Source organism: Bufo bufo, chromosome 1 (genome assembly GCF_905171765.1).
Source record: "Bufo bufo chromosome 1, aBufBuf1.1, whole genome shotgun sequence".
NCBI classification, from domain to species: Eukaryota; Metazoa; Chordata; class Amphibia; order Anura; family Bufonidae; genus Bufo; species Bufo bufo.
In genome coordinates this window covers 266,615,740-266,638,919 of record NC_053389.1, presented here as the reverse complement: position 1 = coordinate 266,638,919, position 23,180 = coordinate 266,615,740, and the positions used below count along the sequence as shown (strand labels likewise).

The following is a 23,180-nucleotide window of genomic DNA, read 5'->3' as shown; positions in this document are numbered from 1 at the left end:
AAAAATATTCTAATCACTGCCGATTAGCGCAACCGCGAATATATTGGAGCACTTGGCTCTATCTGCATATAAAGCTATTCTAATGTTCTGCCGTGCCAACCATTTTCTCAGGAAACTTATACCAGCTTGAAAAATGGAGCCAAAGTGACCCACGCCTGTATTTCGCGTTATGAATTCGCATTACGCGATTTTTACATTGCCGATTTTTTGCATTCAATAAAATAATCTTGAAATTCGTGAATATATATTCTACCCCCCTGCCGCTCATCACTAGGTAGGACAGGTTCTTCTTAACAAGAGGAAATCTTTGCAACTACTCCTCACTGTGGCTAAAAGATTGGGATCCTAAACAAGGGACCCTCTCTAGCAAGTTAACATTTCCCAATAATGTATATGAAAACTGGTTCTCAAACTGGACAACCCAATTCACAATAAAATTTAGTATTATGGCTGCCGGTTCTAAAACTCAAAGTGCATGTGCTTCCCAAAGGAATAAAAAATGTTTTTGGTATTTTGCATCAGAATTTTTTTTTTATATTTCAACCATTCATAATCTTTATATAGGTTTCATGCTTCTCTGTAACGTCTATTTTTAATTTTATTTTAACATTTTTATTACTATACAAACAGTACAAAAAAATATAATTAGAAATTAGTATAAATTTTTCAAACCCCCTTGTTTTTTTGTTTCCCCCCCCACCTCTTTTCCCCCCCTTAACACCACCCAGCATGTGGTGCGTGCACCTCCGCCTCCCCCCACAGCCCCCCTTGAAGAAATAAAGAGAAAGGAGGAGAGAAGAGGGGGCAAGAAAGGAAAAAAAAGAAAGAAAAAATTATATATAATATAAAATAATAATTAGGATAGATTACAGTTGTACAGTCCTATCAGAGTTACCAGCCGGCACATATCTTAGCCCATTTCTCAATTCCACCCCTCTGCTTATAGAGAATCCGCTCATAATTTTTCACCTTATTTACCAGATTTATCCATTTATTTACTTCCGGGGCATGACGTGCAAACCAGCTCCGACTAATCAGGACCCTGGCCAATAGTAATATTCTGCCTATTAGGATCTTTTGGGGCTTATGACTAATTAGTATCGAGAGATCATTCAGTAAAAACAATTGTGGCTCAAGAGGAATCCGTGTTTTTAGTTTTTAAGTAAGAAACTTGTTAATGCTGATCTTCCTGAGGCTTGCTCTACTAAGTGGGCTTCTTATTAAGTGGAGTTAAAAAAAGGGAGTTCTAGTGCTGAGTGTGATTTTGTGGGAGTGATTGCAGGTGGCTGAGTGGCTGAGTGTGGCTTGAAGCAGAGATCCTTGAAAGTTACGTTTTTGCATTTTAGTACTGCCATTTAAAACTTTTTTTTTTTCCTCTGCTGGGTGTTGCCGTTTAAACCCATTTTTTTTTCTCTGCTTGATTAAGGGGAGTGGCCTGGGCAACCAGGTGCTATAAATTGACCCACTAGACCAGGGATGGCCAACCTGAGGCTCTCCAGATGTTGCAAAACTACAACTCCCAGCATGCCCAGACTGCCAACAGCTATCAGCCTACAGCAGGGCATGGTGGGAATTGTAGTTTTACAACAGCTGGAGAGCCTCAGGTTGGCCGTGCCTGCACTAGACTCCCTAGAGCCTGCTCTTCCTGAGGCTTGCTCTACTAAGTGGGCTTCTTATTAAGTGGAGTTAAAAAAAAGGGAGTTCTGGGGGCGGAGCTAGTGCCGGACTGAGATGGACGCTTAGTTCACAGCTCTGCTAAAGTGACCGAACCTAGCACCAGCTATAATTAGCCCCTTCGAGTAAGGATGGTAAAAATCGGGAACCCCAAGCTGGGAGAACAAACCGTGACCCCCAAAAGCCAGATCCCAAGTGGAGAAATGGACAAATTTCTTAAAAAAGCACCCGCTACGATCGCAGCACGCGAATCTAAGATGGCGCCGGCTCAACAAGCCAATGCCCTGAAACGCACTCCTGCACACTCCGAAGGGGACAGTGACTCAGAAGATCGCCAGCCTAACTCGGACCTGCCGCTCACCAGACGCTATCTGGACCGGGCGCTTAGCAGAGTAATGGAACCCATACTTACTGAGATCTCGGCGTTCCGACAAGAGGTGAGGCACGTTGGAGAACTGGTGGAAACACTCGAAACACAGCAGGCCGCCTCCCTGAATCACCAATCAGCAGTATCGGCCTCACTCCGCCGATGCACAGAGCACCTTAATGAGCTCCATAATGCCCTGGAAGACCAGGAGAACAGGGGGCGCCGAAACAATTTAAGATTCAGAGGGATTCCCGAATCAATAGGGACAGGAGGTTAGGTCCCGATTACCCTCATGAAATCACTATTGAACGCGCACACAGAGCGCTACGCCCTAAACCAAAGCAGAATGAGCCACCCCGGGACATCATCTGTAAGTTCCTGAACTTTCCTGTTAAAACGGCCATTTTGGATGCAGCTTGCAACCATGCGGATCTCACCTATGAAGATTCCAGGCTGGAGATATACCAAGATCTGGCTCCCTCCACCCTCAAGAAGAGAAGAACCCTAAAACCCCTGACCGACTGGCTTCGGTCCAGCAACGTTATGTACCGCTGGTCATATCCATTTGGGCTTGCCTTTTCCACCGCAGGCAAGCGGTTCATTATCTCGTCTTATGCTGACGTTGCACCAATCATTACAGAGCTGGACATTCCCGCTATGCAAATAGAGAATTGGGAGCAATACCATGATCTAGGGGACCTGCCTGAGCTCCCCAAAGTGTTACCATTTGAAGTCCAGTGCACCCCAAAATCCTCAAGATCTAAGAAAAGAGGCCACCAGCTCACACCTAGAAGCCTCTCGCAAGACCCTTAAAAGAATCGAACTCCAGTTCACCAGCACCGTTTACCCTGTTTTGGAAGCGACATGAAAACAGCTGTCCACTGTTGTTCCCGACTCTGAAATAATTTGAGTATTAAGCTGTTTTCCTCCCTCTTTTATAGAAGCTAATTGCCAGGCTTATCCTTGCTTACTACCTCAGGACCCTTATCTTAGTGCTATTCGGTCCACTACCTGGTCATTTGACCAACTACCCCCCCCCCCCTCATGATTGAAGTGTACTTCTGTATGCTCACCTTTCTTTGTATTTCTGTTCTAATTTTACTGTTTATGTTTCCCCTCATGTTTTCATCCCAAGGTACTTGTCAACATTCTCTATGCATTGTAAGATCCCCCCCTACCCGGGTCAGCATCCGGAATATGATAACGGTACCCTTTTCCTGCACTGCACTCTCCTGGAGGACACACCATTGGCTTCAAGGTACTCCACCACACACAGCCCGCAATGGCTGACCTACATATAGCCTCATACAACGTTAAAGACGTCCATTCCCCTTCAAAGCGAAGTCAAATCTTCTCTATCCTAAGGAAGGCTGGAGCGGATGTTGTGTTCCTCCAGGAGACCCATTTTCGATTTAATCATTATCCCAATATGCAATTCTCTCACTATTCAAATTGGTACCACTGCGGAGGAGGTACTTCAGCATCAGGTGGAGTTAGCATAGGGTTTCAAAGGAAAATCCCTTTTAAGTTTGTAAGCCACTCACTTGATCTTGACGGGAGATTTATGCTAGTGAAAGGCACCATAGGTCCACAAACTTATACCTTTATTAACCTATATGCCCCCAATTCTAACCAGTCCATCTGGTTCTCCAGTATTTTTCAGCTCATTAACTCCTTTAACGAAGGGTTAGTAGTGTTAGGAGGAGACTTAAATATTGCTCTTTGTCCACAATTAGACACTTCCTCCCGGAAATCATCTCACTCCGGCAGATCCCTCCAAAATTTCAGAGATAACCTTTGGAATCTCCAACTGGTAGATGCGTGGCGATCCCTCTATCCCAATACATCTGACTTAACCTTCTACTCCTCAATGCACGGCAACTATTCACCACCTAGACTACCTATTTATATCTAAAGAACATTTGTATCTCTGTAGCCTCAATAGGTTCCCTGCACCTTTCAGACCACTCCCCAATCTTTCTCATGGTCACAGCCCTAAATAGTGCTCCTACATGTTTCAACTGGAGATTGAATGAATCCCTATTAATTTATCAACCCACGATTGAATTGGTTTCCAAACACATCACAGAATATTTTTCAATAAACAAGTGTCCTGACCTCTCCGCCAACACCCTTTGGGATGCACACAAACCCTTCATCAGGGGTCAATTTATCAGCATTGGTTCATACCAGAAAAAACTTAGGGAGAAAGCAATTGATGTAGCCCTCAAAAATATCCAGAGATTAGAATCACTTCATAAAAAAAGTCCCTCAGATCTCCATCTTCAGGATTTATCAAGACATAGAGCAGAACTTAAAACCCTCTTACAGACCAAAGCGGCCAAATACTACATGAATTCCCAACACAAATACTTTGCCCATGGCGACAAAGCAGCCAAATTTCTCATGAGTAGGATAAAAGGAAGAAGAGCCGCAAACCATATTCATCAACTTACTTCACCTGACGGCAAATCGGTTTTCTCTGCCCCTCAGACTGCTGCCCAATTTCGCTCCTTTTATGAAAATCTTTATAACCTCCCTACCAACACTCCGCCAGACAACCGGGCGTCCATCATCTCAACCTTCCTTGACTCTGCTAATATTCCCACCGTCTCCCCAGATCAAAAGCTAAAATTAGAATCACCTTTTACCCTAACTGAACTTAACAAAGCCTTGAGCCAAATGCTGAAAGGGAAAAGTCCAGGTCCAGACGGTCTTCCAGTCTCATACTACAAAACTTTCCACAATATCCTCCTACCCCACCTCCTTGAGGTTTGCAACTAAGCACTAAAAGGGGTACCCCTATCCAGGGACATGACAGAAGCCCACATTACACTCATTCCCAAAGAAGGGAAAGACCCTAAACAATACTCCAACTATAGGCCCATATCCCTCCTAAATATAGACCTCAAACTCCTAGCCAAAATGCTAGCTAACAGACTAGCTATTCTCCTCCCCCAGCTTGTACATAGGGACCAGGTGGGTTTTATCCGTAATAGGGAGGTCAAAGATAACACTCCTAAAGTGATCAATGCGCTGTGCCATGCTAACCACTCCTCTACTCCCTTACTTCTCCTCAGCACTGATGCTGAGAAAGCATTCGATAGAGTCAACTGGATGTATTTGAGGGATACCCTGCTTCGGTTTGGCCTCCCTGGTCCCTTTGTACAAGCCATCTTCACCATGTACGATCATGCGACAGCTTTGGTTATGGTTAACGGGACCCTATCCTCCCCTTTCACTATACGGAATGGGACGAGACAGGGCTGCCCCCTGTCCCCACTTCTATTTATTTTAGCACTGGCACCGCTCTTATCCATTATAAGGGCGGACAGGAAAATTGAAGGTCTATATTTGGGAGGCAATGTGCAGAAAATTGCAGCATTTGCAGATGATGTTCTTGTGATGACAACAAACCCACTAGTTTCGCTACCTTATATACAATCCCACCTCAATCTTTATAGCTCCATTTCAGACTTCAAGATTAACGCCAACAAATCCCTAGTCCTGTGCTCAGGAATCCCTCTTTCTACCAAACGGCATCTAATGGAGAACTCGCCCTTCAATTGGTCTTCTCCCTCCATTACCTACCTGGGTGTTATAATTAGCCCCATAATAAAATACCTTTTCTCCCTTAACTATGTCCCACTCAAATACTCCATTTTTAAAACCATAGATAACCTTACTCTTTCCAACCCTACATTATCTTAGTTCGGTCGCAAAAACCTGCTTTCCTCCCTAATCATCCCACGTCTCACCTATCTGCAACAGGTTTTGCCGATCCCCATACCTAAACATTATTATACCTCAATTCAAAAAAAAATTAGGTCCTTTATCTGGAATGGGAGAAAACCCAGACTTGCACTCTCCCTTCTTACCAAACCTAGGCAAGACGGGGGTATAGGACTTCCAAATCCAGAACTTTATGGTAAGGCCATTCTCCTATCTCGTGCCATAGCCTGGCTATGCCCCTCTCCACATTCTGCTGTAGTGAAAATGGAACTCGACATACTAAATACGCCAGTTAGAGCACTCCTTTTAGGGTGCCAAAACGTCCTAGCCGAACCCTTATCCCACTACCCGATTGTCAAGGCAACTTTAGGAGCTTGGAAGTGGCTGTCCTCCTCTCATTGTGCCATCCCTTTTCCCTCCCCACTACTATCGGTAAAAGATGTAATTGACATGGCCCTCATGGCCCTGAGAACGGCTACGTCGCAAAACCTCATCACTTCATCATCAGGGATATTATCACTGTTAGACCATACTGGTAACACACTTGATTTAGACACCATGAATGCTTTATTGGGCCCTCGCCCATGCGATATCTTTACAGTCTCATACCTCAGAGCATATATAAACCAACACATTCATGGGGGTGACCTACAACGTCCTTTAGTGTGGCTTGAATCTGTGATTTCCCTTCCCACAATTCCAAGGAAACTTATATCACAAATTTATAGCAAGCATCGCTCTCCGCCTATATTAGCCAGGCCTGCCTTTATAAAACATTGGGAAATAGATTTGAACATCACCATCCCCTTTACATCTCTCCATAAAATTCTTGACTATCCCCACAGGGCCTCCTGCTGTGTCCGAATCCAGGAGAATGGGTACAAAATACTCACCAGGTGGTACAATACGCCAGATAAATATGCACTTTTCTCTCAAGCCAATTCGGACACATGCTGGAGGTGTCTGCGGGAGAAAGGGACCTTCCTCCACATATGGTGGACATGCCCCCTTATAAACAAATGGTGGTCTGAAATCTTCTCCCTGGCAAACAAAATTTGTCATACTTCTTTTCAGTCATCTCCCCAACTGGCATTATTATCCCTCAATCAAGATAAAGACCACCCACACACACCCTTCATTTTCATGCAATTGCTGATAGCCGCTCGCCTTGTACTTCCCAGATTCTGGAGGCAAAGTCAAACCCTATCTATAGAACAATGGTTGCAAAAAGTTGATCAAATACACAGGTTCGAGGAATTATTCTCATGGGAAAATCGTACACATATCGCTTTTATCAAAAAATGGCTCCCCTGGTCAACCTTTAGATCACCCCAAAACAAAAACACCCCTCTAACACTCTAATATACTAAGGTTTCACACTCAGGCCCTCAGGGATTCTCAACTACATATAGAACAGTGGTGCGCTTCTCACCTTGTCATCTTCTAGCACCCTCTCCTCCCATTCAACTAGACCAGAAGCGTAATGATCACCTTAGGATACCACATCTCATTCCTCCAACACCAGTAGTTCGGAACTCTTTCCACATCCTTAATTTCCTTCTGATTACCCATTCTACTGTGCTCTTTGATTTCTGACAATATTTGATTGTAATTCACAATGTATTCAATTGCATACTGATTTGGCCTGCGAGCCTTTACCTTGGTACCCTGCTACCCTTTGTTCTTTATTGAAAAATCAATAAAAATATAAATAAAAATAAATAAAAAAGGGAGTTCTAGTGCTGAGTGTGATTTTGTAGGAGTGATTGCAGGAGTGACTGAGTGTGGCTTGAAGCAGAGATCCTTGAAAGTTAAGTTTTTGCATTTTAGTACTGCCATTTAAAACTTTTTTTTTTTTTCTCTGCTGGGTGTTGCCGTTTAAACCCATTTTTTTTTTCTCTGCTTGATTAAGGGGAGTGGCCTGGGCAACCAGGTGCTATAAATTTACCCACTAGACTCTCTAGAGCCTGCTCTTCCTGAGGCTTGCTCTACTAAGTGGGCTTCTTATTAAGTCGAGTTAAAAAAAAGGAGTTTAGGAAACTAAGGTTGGTTATAATTTCCTTGTGTGTTGTTGGCTTAATTCTAGTTGGTCCTTCAACTACAGCAGACAGGGTCTAATTCTAAATCATATTTACGGTTTTACTTTTTTACTGTTGTAATCCCCATTTAGTATGTGTTGCAAAATTGACAACGCAGTCCAGTGCACATCTTGCATGATGTATGCAGTCCTAGAACAGCCATTCAAGGGTGTATATCTTTGTTCAAGATGTGAGCAAATTATCCGTTTGGAATCGCTAATCGAGTCTCTAAATGGACAAGTTGCAACACTGAGAGGCATTGACAATTTGCAAAAGAGTTTTCTTCTCACCGAGCAAGCACTCTTTGGGGTAGATGAGGGGGAGGGTGACAGAGAGGAGGCTAAGGAAAGTGAGGTAGCTAGCTGGGTAACAGTTAGAAAGCGGGGTAGAGGGAAGAGTGCCAGGGAGGCTAGCCCTGATCTGACACACCCCAACAAGTTTGCACGTTGGCAGATGAGGGGGATGTCAGTCCAGGGACAGCACTGCTGCAGCTGGACACTTTCTCTGCCAGTCAGGGGAATGTCAGCTCCAGTAAGCAGGGAACCAGGAGAGCAGGGCAGGCCAGACAGGTGCTGGTAGTGGGAGACTCCATTATTAGGGGAACAGATAGGAAAATCTGTCACAAAGACCGTGATCGCCGAACAGTGTGCTGTCTTCCTGGCGCTAGAGTTCGACACATCACGGATCGGGTTGACAGATTACTGGGGGGAGGGCTGGAGAAGATCCAGCGGTCATGGTCCATATCGGAACCAATGACAAAGTTAGAGGTAGGTGGAGAGTCCTTAAAAATGATTTCAGGGATTTAGGTCAAAAGCTTAGGGCAAGGACCTCAAAGGTAGTATTTTCCGAAATACTACCTGTACCACGGGCCACACAAGAAAGGCAGTGGGAGATTAGGGAGATTAACAAGTGGCTCAAGAACTGGTGTAGGATGGAGGGGTTTGGGTTCCTGGAGAACTGGGCCGACTTCTCTATCGGCTACAGGCTCTATTGTAGGGACGGGCTGCACCTCAATGGGGAAGGGGCAGCTGTGCTGGGGAGAAAGATGGCTAGAAGGTTGGAGGAGTGTTTAAACTAGGGACTGGGGTGGAGGGTAATTACACTATAGGAGGGGAAGATAGTGCAGATAGAGACCGGGGGCAAGGTAGTGGGACTGGGGGAGGAATGGAAGGAGGGACTAGAACAGTTCAGAAGGAAAGGTGTAGCGTAAAAAATTTACATAAACCTCTCAAATGTATGTATACTAATGCCAGAAGCCTGACTAATAAAACTGGGGAGCTGGAATTAGTGATGTGTGAGGAGGACTATGACATAGTCGGAATAACTGAGACATGGCTGGATGATAGCTATGACTGGGCGGTTAATGTACAAGGTTACAGTCTGTTTAGAAAGGATCGTCAAAACCGGAGAGGGGGAGGGGTTTGCCTTTATGTAAAGTCTTGTCTACAGCCCACACTCCGTGAAGATATAAGTGAGGGACATGAACATGTGGAGTCACTGTGGGTAGAGATACATGGAGCTAAAAACAACAATAAATTACTAATAGGAGTTTACTATAAACTACCTAATATACCAGAGTCCACAGAAAATCTGCTACTAAACGAGATAGACAAGGCGGCAAATCATAATGAGGTGGTTATTATGGGGCTACCCAGATATAGACTGGGAAACTGAATCTTGTATATCTCATAAGGGAAACAGGTTCTTGGCAATAACCAAAGACAATTACCTCTCCCAACTGGTTCAGGACCCGACTAGAGGGACGGCCATACTGGACTTAGTATTAACCAATAGGCCTGACAGAACAACAGACGTGCAGGTTGGGGGACACCTGGGAAATAGTGACCATAAAGTAATAACCTTCCAATTATCATTCAAAAGAACGTTTCTACAGGGAGGAACAAAAATACCAAACTTCAAAAAAGCCAACTAAGAGAGGCCATAGGCCTAACTAACTGGGACAAAGTCCTCAAAAATAAAAATACAGCCACAAAATGGGATATCTTTAAAAACATCCTAAAATCTCATTGTGAGAGGTACATACCGTATGGGAATAAAAGGTTAAGGAACAAAAAGAAACCAATGTGGATAAATAGAACTGTAAAGAAAGCAATAAATGACAAAAAGAAAGCATATAAATCACTAAAACAGGAGGGTAGCACGGAAGCACTAAAAAACTATAAGGAAAAAAATAGAACATGTAAAAAACAAATAAAAGCGGCCAAACTAGAGACCGAGAGATTAATTGCCAAAGAGAGTAAAACTAACCCTAAAATGTTCTTCAATTATATAAATGTTAAAAAGTATAAATCTGAAGGTGTCGGCCCTTTAAAGAGTAATGAGGGGGGAGTCGCAGAGAGCGACGAGGAGAAAGCAAAACTGATAAATATTTTTTTCTCCAGTGTATTCACTGAGGAAAATAAACAGTCAGATGACATGCAGAATGTAAAAATAAATTCCCCATTAAAAGTGTCCTGCATGTCAGGCTTTTTAGTCCGGCGGCTTTCGCCGTGCACCGCTGTGCTGCGCCGGAGCTCCGCCCCCGTCCCCATTATAGTCAATAGGGACGGAGCGGCGGCCCGGCGGCATGGCGAAATAGCCGCAGGACGGATCCGACATGGTGAACAGCCTGTCGGATCCGTCCTGCCGCAAGTGTGAAAGTAGCCTAAATGATAAAACACTCGGTAACACTGACATGGAAAAGGATCTAGGAATTTTAATAAACAGCAAACTAAGCTGCAAAAACCAGTGCCAGGCAGCTGCTGCCAAGGCCAATAAGATAATGGGTTGCATCAGAAGGGGCATAGATGCCCGTGATAAGAACATAGTCCTACCACTTTACAAATCGCTAGTCATACCACACATGGAGTACTGTATACAGTTCTGGGCTCCTGTAAACAAGGCAGACATAGCAGAGCTGGAGAGGGTCCAGAGGAGGGCAACTAAAGTAATAATTGGAATGGGTAGACTATAGTACCATGAAAGATTATCAAAATTAGGGTTATTCACTTTAGAAAAAAAGACCACTGAGGGGAGATCTAATTACTATGTATAAATATATCAGGGGTCAGTATAGAGATCTATCCCATCATCTATTTATCCCCAGAACTGTGACTGTGACGAGGGGACATCCTCTGCGTCTGGAGGAAAGAAGGTTTGTACACAAACATAGAAAAGGATTCTTTACGGTAAGAGCAGTGAGACTATGGAACTCTCTGCCTGAGGAGGTGGTGATGGTGAGTACAATAAAGGAATTCAAGAGGGGCCTGGATGTATTTCTGGAGCGTAATAATATTACAGGCTATAGCTACTAGAGAGGGATCGTTGATCCAGGGAGTTATTCTGATTGCCTAATTGGAGTCGGGAAGGACTTTTTTATTCCCCTACAGTGGGGAAAATTGGCTTCTACCTCACAGTTTTTTTTTTTCCTTCCTATGGATCAACTTGCAGGATAACAGGCCGAACTGGATGGACAAATGTCTTTTTTCGGCCTTATGTATTATGTTACTATGTTAATATGCCACGAGTTCTGGGTATGCCCAGATCATATGTATGTAATCCACACCGGCAGTTTCACATCGAGGGCAGTTGGAGGAATCTCTTATTCCACACTTATTGAGCCAAGTAGGGGTAACATATAATCTATGATAAATATTGAACTGTATTAGGACATGATTGAAGTTGTGGGATAGTACATCTGGGTTAGTAAAAATACTCCTATAGTAAGCATCTGATTAGACTTTTTTTTTTTTCTGTGACCAGAGAAATTTTCGGAGATGATCAGCTATAAATAGCTTTATTCTAAACCTTCCCTAATGGAGTTTGTAAAAAAAGAAAAATGGTGATTATAGTTATGCAAATGACTAGTTGTATTCAGAAACAGATGTCTGTGATCTGGCAGCATCAAGCTTTTGTATATGGTGTAACATTTCACTTGATGCACAGATACTTGTCAGACTTCCGAGCATGCTGTTTTTACAATACAAGGGAGTAGTTTGACATTCTATATGTCAGTGGAATCACATGTGGTTGTTAGATCATGAAAGCAAGAGAAACAAAAAATGTTCATGGTACAATCACAAGGAGCTTGATACTTAATTACCTATGATGTTCGCTCATTAACTTCTCATTTAAGTGCATTGAACCTTACTAACCAATCAATTGTAAGCTTTTACCTGTTTGGTGGAAGGGCAACAATCAAAGTAAATGTTTGACTGGTCCCCATGGTTCAATACAAACTTTGAAACTGATGTGAAAATATTGATAAATACATTTTACTTTATTTGAATGTCAAACTGCTGGTTGCTAAGTCAGACTTAGGAGTTTACTATAAACCACCTAATATACCAGAGTCCACAGAAAATCTACTACTAAACGAGATAGACGAGGCGGCAAATCATAATGAGGTGGTTATTATGGGGGACTTCAACTACCCAGATATAGACTGGGAAACTGAAACTTGTATATCTCATAAAGGAAACAGGTTCTTGGCAATAACCAAAGACAATTACCTCTCACAACTGGTTCAGGACCCGACTAGAGGGACGGCCATACTGGACTTAGTATTAACCTATAGGCCTGACAGAACAACAGACGTGCAGGTTGGGGGACACCTGGGAAATAGTGACCATAAAGTAATAACCTTCCAATTATCATTCAATAGAGCGTTTCTACAGGGAGGAACAACAATACCAAACTTCAAAAAAGCAAAATTTAGCCAACTAAGAGAGGCCATAGTCCTAACTAACTGGGACAAAGTCCTCAAAAAATTTAAATACAGCCACAAAATGGGATATCTTTAAAAGCATCCTAAAATCTCATTGTGAGAGGTACATACTGTATGGGAATAAAAGGTTAAGGAACAAAAAGAAACCAATGTGGATAAATAGAACTGTAAAGAAAGCAATAAATGACAAAAAGAAAGCATATAAATCACTAAAACAGGAGGGTAGCACGGAAGCACTGAAAAACTATAAGGAAAAAAATAGAACATGCAAAAAACAAATAAAAGCGGCCAAACTAGAGACCGAGAGATTAATTGCCAAAGAGAGTAAAACTAACTCTAAAATGTTCTTCAATTATATAAATGTTAAAAAGTATAAATCTGAAGCTGTCGGCCCTTTAAAGAGTAATGAGGGGAAGTCGCAGAGAGCGACGAGGAGAAAGCAAAGCTGTTAAATATTTTTTTCTCCAATGTATTCACTGTGGAAAATAAACTGTCAGATGACATGCAGAATGTAAAAATAAATTCACCATTAAAAGTGTCCTGTCTGACCCAGGAAGAAGTACATCAGCGACTTAAAAAGATTAAAATAGACAAATCGACAGGACTGGATGGCATACACCCCCGTATCCTAAGGGAATTAAGTAATGTCATAGCCAGACTGTTATTTCTGATATATGCAGACTCTATACTAACAGGGAATGTCCCACAAGATTGGCGCATGGCAAATGTGGTGCCAATATTCAAAAAGGGTCCAAAAACAGAGCCTGGAAACTATAGGCCGGTAAGTTTAACATCTGTTGTGGGTAAACTGTTTGACGGTTTTCTGAGAGATGATATCTTAGAGCATCACAACGGACATAAGCAAATAGCGCCATATCAGCATGGCTTCGTGAGGGATCGGTCATGTTAAACTAATTTAATCAGTTTCTATGAGGAGGTAAGTTCTAGAATTGACAGCGGCGAATGAATCAATGGATGTCGTATATCTGGACTTCTCCAAAGCATTTGACACTGTACCACATAAAAAGGTTAGTATATAAAATGAGAATGCTCGGAATGGGAGAAAACGTATGTATGTGGGTAAGTAGTAACTGGCTCAATGATAGAAAACAGAGGGTGGTTATTAACGGTAAACACTCAGATTGGGTCACTGTCACTAGTGGGGTACCTCAGGGGTCAGTATTGGGCCCTATTCTCTTCAATATATTTATTAATGATCTTGTAGAAGGCTTGCATAGTAAAGTATAAATTTTCGCAGATGACACTAAACTGTGTAAAGTAATTAGCACTTAAGAGGACAGTATACTACTACAGAGGGATCTGGATAGATTAGAGGATTGGACAGAGAAGTGGCAGATGAGGTTTAACACTGACAAATGTAAAGTTATGCACATGGGAAGGAATAATGCAAGTCACCCGTACATACTAAATGGTAAAACACTCGGTAACACTGACATGGAAAAGGATCTAGGAATTTTAATAAACAGCAAACTAAGCTGCAAAAACCAGTGTCAGGCAGCTGCTGCCAAGGCCAATAAGATAATGGGTTTGCAACAAAAGGGGCATAGATGCCCGTGATAAGAACATAGTCCTACCACTTTACAAATCGCTAGTCAGACCACACATGGAGTACTGTGTACAGTTCTGGGATCCTGTAAACAAGGCAGACAAAGCAGAGCTGGAGAGGGTCCAGAGGAGGGCAACTAAAGTAATAACTGGAATGGGGCAACTACAGTACCCTGAAAGATTATCAAAATTAGGGTTATTCACTTTAGAAAAAAGTAGACTGAGGGGAGATCTAATTAATATGTATAAATATAACAGGGGTCAGTACAGAGATCTATCCCATCATCTATTTATCCCCAGAACTGTGACTGTGACGAGGGGACATCCTCTGCATCTGGAGGAAAGAAGGTTTGTACACAAACATAGAAAAGGATTCTTTACGGTAAGAGCAGTGAGACTATGGAACTCTCTGCCTGAGGAGGTGGTGATGGTGAGTACATTAAAGGAATTCAAGAGGGGCCTGGATGTATTTCTAGAGCGTAATAATATTACAGGCTATAGCTACTATAGCCTGTAATCCAGGGAGTTAGTCTGATTGCCTGACTGGAGTCGGGAAGGAATTTTTTATTCCCCTAAAGTGGGGAAAATTGGCTTCTACCTCACAGTTTTTTTTTTTGCTTTCCTATGGATCAACTTGCCGGATAATAGGCCGAACTGGATGGACAAATGTCTTTTTTCGGCCTTATGTACCATGTTACTATGTTACTTCAATCATAGGTTCACTAGATTCGAGATTTGTAGCAAATCTGACTGGCAATAGCATTCTGAACAGGCTATTTGTGAACCAATCCATAGGAAAAAAAGATTTGAATGGGTATTTTCTCCACAGCCAGTTCTAAAAAGGCTTGTCTTCTTGGGGCCCATTATTGTGTTATAGCCTGCCGGAGATCCTATGGTGCCCTATTGGGACAATCCAACCTTGTCTTTAACCCTTCCATTGTTGTACTGGTTCAAAGAAATTTCAGATTTTAGCTTTACATCACATTGAGCTTTCTTAGTCCTGAGAGTAAGAATTCAACAACAGAATATCACTTTTCTTTACTGAAGATATGTCTGAGGTATGAATTTAATTTACCGCAACCTGGCCACTGATGAAGACTAATGGGATGATAGCAAAACTCCATTATTTTTGCAAAAGAAGGCGACTGAAAATTTCAAGGAGTGATGGGGCATTCCTCATTTACTCAACAAAACTGAATTCTTCATTTAAATCATGGTGAGGTGAAATTTCTTTCTGGACCATTTTGAAGGCTCCTCCTTTCTAACTACTCTACAGAGTAATCACACCAATGCATCTTAACTTGCCATAAGGTAAGCCTCATGAGGTAACACCTTCACTTGGCTTTCTTGAATGTGCTTTCAACCATGTGCCATTTCTATTAGTATATGATATGTTGGCACCATGACCAACATTTTGGAAACCATCACTATCATGCAGTGACTATTATTCTAGCAAACTTCTGGTTAAGACTTTTTGGAATTAAAACAAAGAGCATTAATTCAGGGATTTCCAAGAGAACTTAGAGCTATTTGATTCATAAAATTTGATTGGGTATTGCTGCCAGAATCTAATTGCCTCAATCATTCCTGAAATGTCTGTGGTTTCTGACTTGAATGGTTGGGTTTGGTGTTCTATGCTCAAGATTCCAGCTAATAAAATATTTCATTTGAGAAGACTAATGAGCCAATATGCTAATAGGATCATAAATCCCCAAACACTTGCAAATGATGGATTTGTTGAAAACATTCAGTCACCTGGTGAAAGTATAAATATTTGGCTACATTTACAAGAAAGAAAGCACTGGAGTTCATTAGCAACCTGGGGACATGTTTTGGCAGCTAATAAGAACATTGTGACTTTAAAGTGCATACACATAATGTCCAAAGGCAGTAATGTATATAGGAAGAGTGAACTACTCTTGGTGGCCAACCACCCTGGGCCAGGAGAACATGGCACTTGTTCTACAGTCATTCAAACCAATGTAGGATTCAGGGTCACTATTTCACCTTCTGGAGAGAACCTAGTAGACATGAGGGGAAGATTGATCAAACTGGTGTAAAGTAGAACTGGAAAGTAGATTCCACCTTTCAGTTTCCAAAGGAGCTGTGAAAAATGAAAGGTGGAATCTGATTGGTTGCTATGGGCAACTAAGCAAGTTCTACATTACACCAGTTTGATAAATTTCCCCCAAGGTGTCTTATAGACCATGCATTGTTATTCTGGTAAAATGGTTTGCAAAGTAGCTCTCTTTCAAAGAAAGAAATAAACCTGTGCCCCCTAAGTGTCACTAGTTGGAAGAGAGCTAATCTACATCCAATATAAGAGATATAGTCTAGTTTTATATCAGTGCATGGACTGTGGAGGGAGATTGATATGCAGACGTTCAAACTGCCCATGTATCAAAGAGTAAGTGGCCAAACGTAGCAGCTTCTTACACTCTCCCGGGTCCCATTGGTGGTAAAGTAGTTGCCTCTATTATGCACTGAAAATCAACTTTTGGTCAGAAGTTCACATTCTCTTTGTTACCCCGAAAACTCTGAACACATCTGTCTGCATTTATCAGATTTACGTTTGTATTTGTCATATCTGGACTCTCCATTGTCCAGATTGATTGCAATATATACAAAGTAACATAGTAACATAGTATATAAGGCTTAAAAAAAGACATTTGTCCATCCAGTTCGGCCTGTTATCCTGCAAGTTGATCCAGAGGAAGGCAAAAAACCTGTGAGGTACAAGCCAATTTTCCCCACTTTAGGGGGAACAAATTTCTTCCCGACTCCAATCAGCCAATCAGAATAACTCCCTGGATCAACGACCCCTCTCTAGCAGCTATAGCCTGTAATATTATTACACTCCAGAAATACATCCAAGCCCCTCTTGAATTATTTTATTGTACTCACCATCACCACCTCCTCAGGCAGAGAGTTCCATAGTCTCACTGCTCTTACCGTAAAGAATCCCTTTCTATGTTTGTGTACAAACCTTCTTTCCTCAAGACACACAGGGTGTCCCCTCGTCACAGTCACAGTCCTGGGGATAAATAGATGATGGGAGAGATCTCTGTACTGTCCCCTGATATATTTATACATAGTAATTAGATCTCCCCTTAGTCGTCTTTTTTCTAAAGTGAATAACCCTAATGTTGATAATCTTTCAGGGTACTGTAGTTGCCCCATTCCAGTTATTACTTTAGTTGCCCTCCTCTGAACCGTCTCCAGCTCTGCTATGTCTACCTTGTTAACAGGAGCCCAGAACTGTACACAGTACTCTATGTGTGGTCTGACTAGTGATTTGTAAAGTGGTAGGACTATGTTCTTATCATGGACATCTATGCCCCTTTTGATGCATTCCATTATCTTATTGGCCTTGGCAGCAGCTGCCTGACACTGGTTTTTACTGCTTAATTTGCTGTTTATTAAAATTCCTAGGTCCTTTTCTATGTCAATGTTACCAAGTGTTTTGCCATTTAGTATGTACAGATGATTTGCATTATTCCTTCCCATGTACATAACTTTACATTTGTGTTAAACCTCATCTGCCACTTCTCTGCCCAATCCTCTAATCTATCCAGATCCATCTGTAGCAGTATATTGTCCTCTTCAGTGTTAATTAATTTACACAGTTTAGCATCATCTGCAAAAATTGATATTTTACCTTGCAAGCCTTCTACAAGATCATTAATAAATACAGGGAGTGCAGAATTATTAGGCAAGTTGTATTTTTGAGGATTAATTTTATTATTGAACAACAACCATGTTCTCAATGAACCCAAAAAACTCATTAATATCAAAGCTGAATATTTTTGGAAGTAGTTTTTAGTTTGTTTTTAGTTTTAGCTATTTTAGGGGGATATCTGTGTGTGCAGGTGACTATTACTGTGCATAATTATTAGGTAACTTAACAAAAAACAAATATATACCCATTTCAATTATTTATTTTTACCAGTGAAACCAATATAACATCTCAACATTCACAAATATACATTTCTGACATTCAAAAACAAAACAAAAACAAATCAGTGACCAATATAGCCACCTTTCTTTGCAAGGACACTCAAAAGCCTGCCATCCATGGATTCTATCAGTGTTTTGATCTGTTCACCATCAACATTGCGTGCAGCAGCAACCGCAGCCTCCCAGACACTGTTCAGAGAGGTGTACTGTTTTCCCTCCTTGTAAATCTCACATTTGATGATGGACCACAGGTTCTCAATGGGGTTCAGATCAGGTGAACAAGGACGCCATGTCATTAGATTTTCTTCTTTTATACTCTTTCTTGCCAGCCACGCTGTGGAGTACTTGGACGCGTGTGATGGAGCATTGTCCTGCATGAAAATCATGTTTTTCTTGAAGGATGCAGACTTCTTCCTGTACCACTGCTTGAAGAAGGTGTCTTCCAGAAACTGGCAGTAGGACTGGGAGTTGAGCTTGACTCCATCCTCAACCCGAAAAGGCCCCACAAGCTCATCTTTGATGATACCAGCCCAAACCAGTACTCCACCTCCACCTTGCTGGCTTCTGAGTCGGACTGGAGCTCTCTGCCCTTTACCAATCCAGCCACGGGCCCATCCATCTGGCCCATCAAGACTCACTCTCATTTCATCAGTCCATAAAACCTTAGAAAAATCAGTCTTGAGATATTTCTTGGCCCAGTCTTGACGTTTCAGCTTGCGTGTCTTATTCAGTGGTGGTCGTCTTTCAGCCTTTCTTACCTTGGCCATGTCTCTGAGTATTGCACACCTTGTGCTTTTGGGCACTCCAGTGACGTTGCAGCTCTGAAATATGGCCAAACTGGTGGCAAGTGGCATCTTGGCAGCTGCACGCTTGACTTTTCTCAGTTCATGGGCAGTTATTTTGTGCCTTGGTTTTTCCACACGCTTCTTGCGACCCTGTTGACTATTTTGAATGAAACACTTGATTGTTCGATGATCACGCTTCAGAAGCTTTGCAATTTTAAGAGTGCTGCATCCCTCTGCAAGATATCTCACTATTTTTTACTTTTCTGAGCCTGTCAAGTCCTTCTTTTGACCCATTTTGCCAAAGGAAAGGAAGTTGCCTAATAATTATGCACACCTTATATAGGGTGTTGATGTCATTAGACCACACCCCTTCTCATTACAGAGATGCACATCACCTAATATGCTTAATTGGTAGTAGGCTTTCGAGCCTATACAGCTTGGAGTAAGACAACATGCATAAAGAGGATGATGTGGTCAAAATACTCATTTGCCTAATAATTCTGCACTCCCTGTATATTGAAGAGAATAGGGCCCAATACTGACCCCTGAGGTACTCCGCTAGTGACAGTGACCCAATCTGAATGTGTACCGCTAATAACCACCCTCTGTCTTCCATCATTGAGCCAGTTACTTACCCACATACAGACGTTTTCTCCCAATCTAAGCATTCTCATTTTATATACTAACCTTTTATGTGGTACAGTGTCAAATGCTTTGGAGAAGTCCAGATATACGACATCCATTGTTTCACCACTGTCAAGTCTAGAACTTACTTCCTCATAGAAACTGATTCAATTAGTTTGACATGACCGATCCCTCATGAAGCCATGCTAATATGATGTTATTTTCTTGTTTTCATTGAGATCCTCCAAGATAGCATCTCTTAGAAAACCTTCAAACAGTTTACCCACAACAGATGTTAAATTTACCGGCCTATAGTTTCCAGGGTCTGTTTTTGCACCCTTTTTGAATATTGGCACAACATTTGCTATGCGCCAATCCTCTGGAACACTCCCTGTCAGAATAGAGTCTGTAAATATCAGAAATAAGGGTCTGGCTATGACATTACTTAATTCTCTTAGGATACAGGGGTGTATGCCATCTGGTCCTGGCAATTTGCCTATTTTAATATTTTTAAGTTGCTGTTGTACTTCTTCCTGAGTCAGACAGGGCACTTTTAATGGGGGAATTTACTTTTACATTCTGCATTTCATCTGACAGTTTATTTTCCTCAGTGAATACAGTGGAGAGAAAAATATTTAATAGCTTTGCTTTCTCCTCGTCCCTCTCTGCAACTTCCCCCTCATTGCTCTGTAGAGGGCCGACACCTTCAGATTTATATTTTTTAACATTTATATAATTGAAGAACATTTTAGGGTTAGTTTTGCTCTCATTGGCAATTAATCTCTCGGTCTCTAGTACATTTTAGGGTTAGTTTTGCTCTCTTTGGCAATTAATCTCTCGTTCTCCAGTTTGGCGGCTTTTATTTGTTTTTTACATATTCTATTTTTTTCCTTAGAGTTTTTCAGTGCTTCCTCGCTACTCTCCTATTTTAGTGATTTAAATGCTATCTTTTTGTAATTTATTGCTTTCTTTACAGTTCTATTTATCCACATTGGTTTATTCTTGTTCCTTAACCACTTGCCATCTGGGCCATTTGCCCCCTTCCTGACCAGGCCAAATTTTGCAAAACTGACATATCTCACTTTATGTGGTAATAACTTTGGAACGCCTTTATTTATCCAAGTCATTCAGAGATTTTTTTCTCGTGACACATTGTACTTCATGATAGTCATAAATTTGAGTCAAAATATTTCACCTTTATTTATGAAAAAATCCCAAATTTACCCAAAAATTTGAAAAATTCGCAATTTTCTAAATTTCAATTTCTCTGCTTTTAAAACAGAAAGTGATACCTCATAAAATATTTATTATTTAACATTCCCCATATGTCTACTTTATGTTGGCATCATTTTGGAAATGTCATTTTATTTTTTTAGGACGTTAGAAGGCTTTTTAAAAAAATTGCCAAAACCCACTTTTTAAGGACCAGTTCAGGTCTGAAGTCACTTTGTGGGGCCTACATAGTTAATACCCCCATAAAGGACCCCATTGTAGAAACTACACCCCTCAAGGTATTCAAAACCGATTTTACAAACTTGGTTAACCCTTTAGGCGTTCCACAAGAATTAAAGGAAAATGGAGATCAAATTTTTAAATTTCACTTTTTTGGCAGATTTTCCATTTTAATCAATTTTTTTCTTTAACACATCGTTGGTTAACAGCCAAACAAAACTCAATATTTATTACCCAGATTCTGCGGTTTACAGAAACACCCCACATGTGGTCATAAACTGCTGTATGGGCACACGGCAGGGCGCAGAAGAAAAGGAACTCCACATGGTTTTTAGATGCCATGTCCCATTTGAAGCCCCCTGATGCACCCTTACAGTAGAAACTCCCAAGAAGTGACCCCATTTTGGAAACTAGGGGATAAGGTGCCAGTTTTATTAGTACTATTTTTGGGTACATATGATTTTTTGATCATTCATTATAACACTTTATGGGACAAGGTGACCAAAAAATTGGTTGTTTTAGCACAGTTTCTATTTATTTATTGTTACAGCGTTCATCTGAGGGGTTCAGTCAAGTGACATTTTTATAGAGCAGATTGTTACGGATGTGGCGATACCTAATATGTATACTTTTTCTCATTTATTAAAGTTTTACGCAATAATAGCATTTTTGAAACAAAAAAATTATGTTTTAATGTGTCCATGTTCTGAGAGCTATAGTTTTTTTATTTTTTAGAGATTTTCTTATGTAGGGGCTCATTTTTTGCGGGATGAGGTGACGGTTTTATTGGTACTATTTTGTGGGACATACGTGTTTTTGATCACTTGGTGTTGCACCTTTTGTGATGCAAGGTGACAAAAATTGCTTGTTTTGACACAGTTTTTTTTTTTTTTTTTTACGGTGTTCACCCGAGGGGTTAGGTCATGTGATATTTTTATAGAGCTGGTTTTTACGGACGCGGCAATACCTAATATGTATACATTTTTTTATTTGTTTCACTTTAACACAAGAATAGCATTTTTGAAACCAAAAAAATGATGTTTTAGTGTCTCCATGTTCTAAGAGCTATAGTTTTTTTATTTTTTGAGAGATTTTCTTATGTAGGGGCTCATTTTTTGCGGGATGAGGTGACGGTTTTATTGGTACTATTTTGTGGGACATACGCGTTTTTGATCACTTGGTGCTGCACCTTTTGTGATGCAAGGTGACAAAAATTGCTTGTTTTGACACAGTTTTTTTTTTTTTTTTACGATGTTCACCCGAGGGGTTAGGTCATGTGATATTTTTATAGAGCTGGTTTTTACGGACGCGGCAATACCTAATATGTATATTATTTTTTTTAATTTTTCTATTTTTAACTTTTTTTTTTTCATTCCTTACTTGGGGACTTTTTTTTTTACATGTGAAACTTTTTTTAATTTTTTTATTTTCAACCTTTTATTTTTATTTTTTTTATTTTACACTTTTTGTCCCCCATAAGGTCATACAAGACCTCTGGGGGACATTTACTTCACTTTTTTTTTTTTTTTCACTGTTGATTTCTCCTGTAACTGGGGCTGACATAGTAGCCCCAGTTACAGGACAAATACACCCCTAGAGAGGCTGTACAGCAGCAATCCAGCGCTGTACAGCCTCAGAGCAGGGCTGATCGAGGTCTCTGAGAGACCTCACACAGCTCCTGCACACTCCGGTCACGGTGGTCACATGACCGCCGGGCCGGAATAGGAAGCGCACAGCTTAGCGTGCAGCTGCTATTTCTGAAAAGACGTTTTAAAACGTGCTTTCAGAAATAGACGTCCACCCATAGGACGTTTATATCCTATGGGCGGACGTAAAGCGGTTAACCCTTTATTCCTATAAGGTATGTACCACAATTTGATTTTAGGGTGCTTTTAAAAATATAAATTTTTTGGTGGTATTTTTATTTTTGAGGACTTTGTCCCAGTTATTTACGCCTATGGCCTCTCTTAGTTTGCTAAATTTAGCTTTTTTGAAGTTTGGTATTTTTGAACTGTAAAACCTAACTCTCCTAACTAAAAGTAGGCAACATTCAGAGCAGTAACTGAAAGTTTCTGTACTCAGGCATATAACAAGGCCCTCAACTATGATGCATCACTTATAGTACTGGTCATCTCATATAATTAAATATCACCCTATAGACACAGATAAACTATTACCCTACTGGTCCTAGTGTATTTATTTCATATTGCTCTACTGTT

The 23,180-nt window shown here is 41.1% G+C and overlaps 1 protein-coding gene across 1 annotated transcript in view; it reads right to left on the bottom strand.

Moving 5' to 3' along the window:
- The window catches only part of ANO2 (anoctamin 2), a 541,215-nt gene that overhangs the window by 5,647 nt on the left and 512,388 nt on the right, over nucleotides 1-23,180 (bottom strand). The gene's annotated exons all lie outside the window — the stretch shown is intronic.